General features: G+C 48.1%; 1 pseudogene; it reads right to left on the bottom strand.

The window, feature by feature from the left end:
• Positions 1–2,645: 2,645 nt before the first annotated feature.
• Positions 2,646–3,205, bottom strand: LOC141111766 (type 2 phosphatidylinositol 4,5-bisphosphate 4-phosphatase pseudogene; annotated as a pseudogene).
• Between the last annotated feature and the right edge of the window lie 4,116 nt (positions 3,206–7,321).

Raw genomic sequence — 7,321 nt, 5'->3', positions numbered from 1 at the left:
CCGTTTTCTCCATATTTTTTTTTTAATAGTCGGTGTCAGCAATTGCAATCACGAGTCAATTTAAATGTGATTTGACTCGATGTGTCATTTTTGCTGCAGCATGTTTTATGCATGCTACAGATGTGCCACTTTACAGGCAGACTAAGGGGACCCCCCAGGCACTATATTTAAAGGATTTTTTTATTGTTGCACTTTAAGCATCATTAAAAAAAAATTAAAAATGTGAAGTGAGCGATAAAAGAAAATTATACAGCTGCTAGCTAAAGGCAATATAAGTCCTTCAAATCCATAAACATATAAAATGTGCAGCGCTGTGATATGTGCAAAAAATAAATAAATAAATGTAAATAAAAATAGTCCTTCTGTATTATTCAAATAAACCGCAAATCATCCTGTGATCCAACTTAGTAGGTGCAAGAATGTTCAGCCAATATTAAGTCATTAGAAATCACTGCTCCTGAAAAAACAATTGTTTAAAAAAAAAAAATTGCATTGATACATGTCCCCCAGGGCAGTACCTGGACCCCCATACCCCTTTTATGGCCAATTACTTACATAGAAGCCTTCACAATGGGCACTATCGTTTGGGAGATCTGCTGCGAACCTAACAGGGGGGTGTTCGGCCCATCTCTACTAGTCAATAGGCAACATGTTAATCCATTGGGAACTAGAGAGACCACAAGGGTATATAGTCACACGTGGACCAAACAGAAGAAGCTATTTTGTTTGTTGCCCCAATATGTGGCCTAACCTGATGTGCTACATGCAATGGTAACATCGGAAATCCCCAGTAAACTGTTAGAATATTTAGTCCAAGGTGTTATGCTGCTCTCTGGTAGGGGCAGATCTCTGGTAAGGATTGGTGACACATAGCGTGATAGTGGAAGGTCCTGCAATGGTGAGAGTTTAGCAAACTTATGTAAAAAGGCCACCTGAGTCTCAAAGGTTCAATTTGAAAGGGAGTCCCGGAGCAAAAAGTATAAAATACCTAGGCAGAGGGACGGCATGGCGGAAGCAGGACAGCAGGACAGACAGGGGTAAGCTTGTTGGCGCTCCTTTAAGAAAAGGGGGGTGGTTTAGATGTGGGAGGAGGCTGGGGGAAGTTAGTGCCAGGAAGAACGGGAAGTGACATCACTTTAGAGCAGAGAGCGTGGAGATTCCCACCTGCCCTCCCTATGTTTGGTAATTATGCCAGTTGGGCTGTGCGGACAGCGGGTCTTTGGAGGAAGAGAAGAAGGCTGGTATACAAGGTGGTTGGGACCCATCTGTGGTTTGGGGTTCCCAGGTTAACAAGGGGTTAAAATGGTAGGTCACTGCGCATGTCGAGTACCGTCTCCGAGTCGGTGGCTTTTGACTGGAGGCCTGAGTCTTAAAAGAAGTTGGTCTCAGTGACCAAGTTGTGTGGCGTTGCCCTCAAAGACCACCAAAAAAGTATAGAGAGGTTTTGTTGATTATTTTAAAAGTTATTTAAGTTACGTTAATTGTTTAAATGAAAGGCCGTAAGGCCATTTTAATACAAAACCTTGTCATGTCATTTATGAGGTGAAAAGGGGGTGGTTTGGAGGTCAGGGGTTAACAGGTTGAATAGAAATCTGTAGGTGTATGTCCTTCATATGTCAAGGCTCTAGCAATGTTTATAGTGAACGGAGAAATCTGTGCTATATGCTTTCTCCAGTTTTGGTAGTTCAGGAATGGAATTGGGAGCTTGAAGGTTCCAAAGTGTCTTGGGCGGGACAGAACTTTCAATCCGGTGTCTTTGCTTGGCTCTTGCAGCCAGGTGTGCAAGATCAATATACTGTAAGACAGATCTGAGCACAGCTCAGAGAAGCAGTTGGAGTTGCTGCAGCCAGGAGGGAAGTGTGCTCCTGTCTAGAGACCAAGGCGATCTACTGAAGACCACAATCCATGTAGGAGAGGTTTCCAGGCCATTGGACTAGGAAAGTTGGGCCAGCTGAGGGTCTGGGAGACTGCGAGAGACTGGGAGACTCGACCTGAGGCAACTGGGACAGAGTCCAGGGGACCAAATAAACAAAAAAGCTTCTTTTTTGAGCAACCACTTGAATGCTAAGCTCATTGTTGGAAAGTTTCAACATCCCATGAGGTATTGGATGCCTTGCTATTGACTCTACGCATGTTGGGGCATGCCAAGAGCTCTGACTTAGTGCAAATCCCCCTCCCCATGACACCTACACTCACCGGCTCTTTATTAGCTACACCTTGCTAGTACCAGGTTGGACCTCCTTTTGCCTTCACAACTGCCTTCATTCTTGGTGGCAAAGATACAACAAGGTGTTGGAAACATTCCTCAGTGATTTTGGTTCACTGCATCACGCAGTTGCTGCAGATTTGTCGGCTGCACATCCATCATGCCAATCTCCCACCGTTCCACCACATCCCAAAGATGCTCTATTGGATGAGATGTGGTGAGTATGGAGGCCATTGGAGTACAGGGACCTCATTGTCCAGTGGTGAGATGATTGGAGCTTTGTGACATGGTGCATTATCCTGCTGGAAGGAGCCATCAGAAGATGGGGACACTGTAGTCATAAAGGGATGAACATGGTCAGGAACAATACTCAGGTAGGCCATGGCATTTAAACCATGCTCAATTGGTACTAAGGGGCCAAAAGTGTGGCAAGAAAATATTAGACATGTGCACTGACGAAAAATTTGTTTGTTTTCATTTTCGTTTCATTCATTTTTTTTCCTTTTTTGAATCTCAGTTCCATCCATAGAAAAGTGTTTCCACAGTGGCCACAAACTACTCGGGTACCTTCTGGCTGAACCAGGAGGGCAGGCTGGGCTGGCTGTTCTTCGGGTATCAGCATCACCGGGCCCAGATTAATGATACGTCTGCAGTTAGGTCGCGAACATCCTATTCGCTGTGATGTATCTTTGCAGATAAGGGGGCAGTTGCAAGGACACCTGACATACTTCTTCCCCCGAGGGAGGGGCCTTGATTGGCGTGGCCTCATTGCAGACTTTGCACATCACCACATGCTGAATGAAGCTTTCCATCCAGATTAATAAGAGACTGGCACATGTGGCAATTTATTACAGGGACTCCACTGGCATCTGGGCTGGCAATGGCTGTGTATGGAGGAGGTAATTCAGTTGGCAGGGTGCCGTCCTGTCCATAGGGGGGTGCACCATTATTAGGAGAGATCGGAGGGGAACGCTCATCATCAATCCCATCAGCAGCCATGACTGCAGCCGCTGCAGCTCCAGCAGAGGGAAGGGAAGGAAGCCCTACTTTTATCTATCTATTTTGGCATATGTTTTTTCATGCAGTCATTGCCCTTTAAAGTCCCGCCAGAGGGTCTTCTGTTGTTTACTGCCATCCCCATATACTGCTCAATGCCCCCCCCCACTGTATACTGCCCACTGCCATCCCAATATACTGCTCAATGCCCCCCCCCCACTGTATACTGCCCACTGCCATCCCCATGTATGCCCACTGCCATCCCATATACTGCTCAATGCCCCCCCCCCCCACTGTATACTGCCCACTGCCATCCCGATATACTGCTCAATGCCCCCCCCACTGTATACTGCCCACTGCCATCCCAATATACTGCTCAATGCCCCCCCCCCCCACTGTATACTGCCCACTGCCATCCCCATGTATGCCCACTGCCATCCCATATACTGCTCAATGCCCCCCCCCCACTGTATACTGCCCACTGCCATCCCGATATACTGCTCAATGCCCCCCCCCCCCACTGTATACTGCCCACTGCCATCCCCATGTACTGCTCAATGCCCCCCCCACTGTATACTGCCCACTGCCATCCCCATATACTGCTCAATGCCCCCCCCACTGTATACTGCCCACTGCCATCCCCATATACTGCTCAATGCCCCCCCCACTGTATACTGCCCACTGCCATCCCCATGTACTGTTCAATGCCCCCCCCCCCACTGTATACTGCCCACTGCCATCCCTATATACTGCTCAATGCCCCCCCCCCCACTGTATACTGCCCACTGCCATCCCCATGTACTCCTCAATGCCCCCCCCACTGTATACTGCCCACTGCCATCCCCATATACTGCTCAATGCCCCCCCCCCCCACTGTATACTGCCCACTGCCATCCCCATATACTGCTCAATGCCCCCTCCCCCCCACTGTATACTGCCCACTGCCATCCCCATGTACTGCTCAATGCCCCCCCCCCCCCACTGTATACTGCCCACTGCCATCCCCATATACTGCTCAATGCCCCCCCCCCCCACTGTATACTGCCCACTGCCATCCCCATATACTGCTCAATGCCCCCCCCCCACTGTATACTGCCCACTGCCATCCCCATATACTGCTCAATGCCCCCCCCCCACTGTATACTGCCCACTGCCATCCCCATATACTGCTCAATGCCCCCTCCCCCCCACTGTATACTGCCCACTGCCATCCCCATGTACTGCTCAATGCCCCCCCCACTGTATACTGCCCACTGCTATCCCCATATACTACTCAATGCCCCCCCCCCCACTGTATACTGCCCACTGCCATCCCCATATGCTGCTCAATGCCCCCCCCACTGTATATTGCCCACTGCCATCCCCATATACTGCTCAATGCCCCCCCCCACTGTATACTGCCCACTGCCATCCCAATATACTGCTCAATGCCCCCCCCCCCCACTGTATACTGCCCACTGCCATCCCCATATACTGCTCAATGCCCCCCCCCCCCACTGTATACTGCCCACTGCCATCCCCATATACTGCTCACTGCTCCCCCCACTGTATACTGCCCACTGCCATCCCCATATACTGCTCAATGCCCCCCACTGTATACTGCCCACTGCCATCCCCATATACTGCCCCCCCCACTGTATACTGCCCACTGCCATCCCCATATACTGCTCAATGCCCCCCCCCACTGTATACTGCCCACTGCCATCCCCATATACTGCTCAATGCCCCCCCCCACTGTATACTGCCCACTGCCATCCCCAAATACTGCTCAATGCCCCCCACACTGTATACTGCCCACTGCCATCCCCATATACTGCTTACTGTTACCCTCCCCCCCCCACTGTATACTGCCCACTGCCATCCCCATATACTGCTCAATGCCCCCCCCCCACTGTATACTGCCCACTGCCATCCTTATATACTGCTCAATGCTTCCCCCCCCCCACTGTATACTGCCCACTGCCATCCCCCAGAGACGAACATAGAAGCATAGAAAACTGACGGCAGAAAAAAGACTGAATAGTCCATTGAGTCTGCCCATTTTTTGTATTTTTTTTTTTTTATATGTTTGATCCTCTGCTGATTTTGTACGTTTGCCCCACTGACAAAGAAATGAACAGTCTGTAATTTTATTGGTCGGTTTATTTTACCAGTGAGAGACAGAATAACAACAAAAATATCCAGAAAAAAGCATTTCAAACAAGTTATAAATGTATTTGCATTTCAATGAGTGAAATAAGTATTTGGCCCCTTGATGACTTAGTACTTGGTGGCAAAACCCTTTTTTGGTTCAATCACAGAAGTCAGACGTTTCTTGTAGTTGTCCACCAGGTTTGCACACATCTCAGGAGGGATTTTGTCCTCTTTGCAGATCCTCTCCAAGTCATTAAGGTTTCCAGGCTGACGTTTCGAACCTTCAGCTCCCTCCACATATTTTCTATGGGATTAAGGTCTGGAGACTGGCTAGGCCACTCCAGGACCTTAATGTGCTTCTTCTTGAGCCGCTCCTTTGTTGCCTTGGCCGTGTGTTTTGGGTCATTGTCATGCTGGAATACCCATCCATGACCCATTTTCAATGTCCTAGCTGGGGGTCTCACCCAAGATTTCATGGTACATGGCCCTTTAATGTGGTGAAGTTGTCCTGTCCCCTTAGCAGAAAAACACCCCCAAAGCATAATGTTTCCACCTTCATGTATGACGGTGGGGGATGGTGTTCTTGGGGTCATAGGCAGCATTCCTCTTCCTCCAAACACGGCGGGTTGAGTTGATGCCAAAGAGCTTGATTTTGGTCTCATCTGACCACAATACGTTCACCCAGTTCTCCTCTAAATCATTCAGATGTCCATTTGCAAGCTTCAGACGGACCTGTACATGTGATTTCTTGAGCAGGGGGACCTTGCGGGCACTGCAGGATTTTATTCCTTCAAAATGTAGTGTGTTACCAATTGTTTTCTTGGTGACTATGGTCCCAGCAGCCTTGAGATCATTGACAAGATTCTCCCGTGTAGTTCTGGGCTGATTCCTCACCGTTCTCATGATCATTGAAACTCCACGAGGTGAGATCTTGTATGGAGCCCCAGACCGAGGGAGATTGACAGTTATTTTGTGTTTCTTCCATCTGTGAATAATCCCACCAACTGTTGTCACCCTCTCACCAAGCTGCTTGGCGATGGTCTTGTAGCCCATTCCAGCCTTGTGTAGGTCTACAATCTTGTCCCCGACGTCCTTGGACAGCTCTTTGGTGTTGGCCATGGTGGAGAGATTGGAATCTGATTGATTGATTGCTTCTGTGGACAGGTGTCTTTTATACAGGTAACAAGCTGAGACTAGGAGCACTCCCTTTAAGAGAGAGTGCTCCTAATCTCAGCTTGTTACCTGTATAGAAGACACCTGGGAGCCAGAAATCTTGCTGATTGATAGGGGATAAAATACTTATTTTACTCATTAAAATGCAAATCAATTTATAGCTTTTTTGAAATGCGTTTTTCTGGATATTTTTGTTGTTATTCTGTCTCTCACTGTTAAAATAATAGACTGATCATTTCTTTGTCAGTGGGCAAATCAAATACTTTTTCCCCCTCGCTGTATTATGATTTTTTTTTTTTTGCATTAAAATTCATTAAAGTACCGTACATTTTTTTCCAAAATGCGTTTGAAAAGCCACTGCGCAAATACCACGTGACATAAAAATTGCATTGACTACCTTTTCATTCTCTAGGGCAGCGGTCTCCAAACTTCGGCCCGGGGGCCAGATGTGGCCCTTTGCTTGCCTTTATCTGGCCCTTGGGGTACTATTCCACCAACTGACACCAATGATAGGGCACCATTCCCCCTTACTGACACCATAGATGGGGCACTATTCCTCCCATTAAAACCAGACACAGATACAGTAGAGGGGGGAAGAGTTAAAATCTCTGTTCCCCTGGCTACACACTGCTCAAGTTTCATCCAATCCCTGCTGAATTGGACAACATTCAAGATGTTGGTGGCCCTGTTGGCACCAGTGGGCTCTTTGGGAGACAGGTTTCAAGTATGAAAATGGTTAAAGTCATTTAGGACATTCCATACCCGAACACAAAGGCAGCTACCGAACGTTTCAGTCAGTCGAACAAGAAACCC

The sequence above is a fragment of the Aquarana catesbeiana genome, linkage group LG11 (genome assembly GCF_042186555.1).
Source record: "Aquarana catesbeiana isolate 2022-GZ linkage group LG11, ASM4218655v1, whole genome shotgun sequence".
NCBI classification, from domain to species: domain Eukaryota; kingdom Metazoa; phylum Chordata; class Amphibia; order Anura; family Ranidae; genus Aquarana; species Aquarana catesbeiana.
The sequence above is the reverse complement of the archived record's forward strand: the minus strand, read 5'-3'. Positions and strand labels throughout refer to the sequence as shown.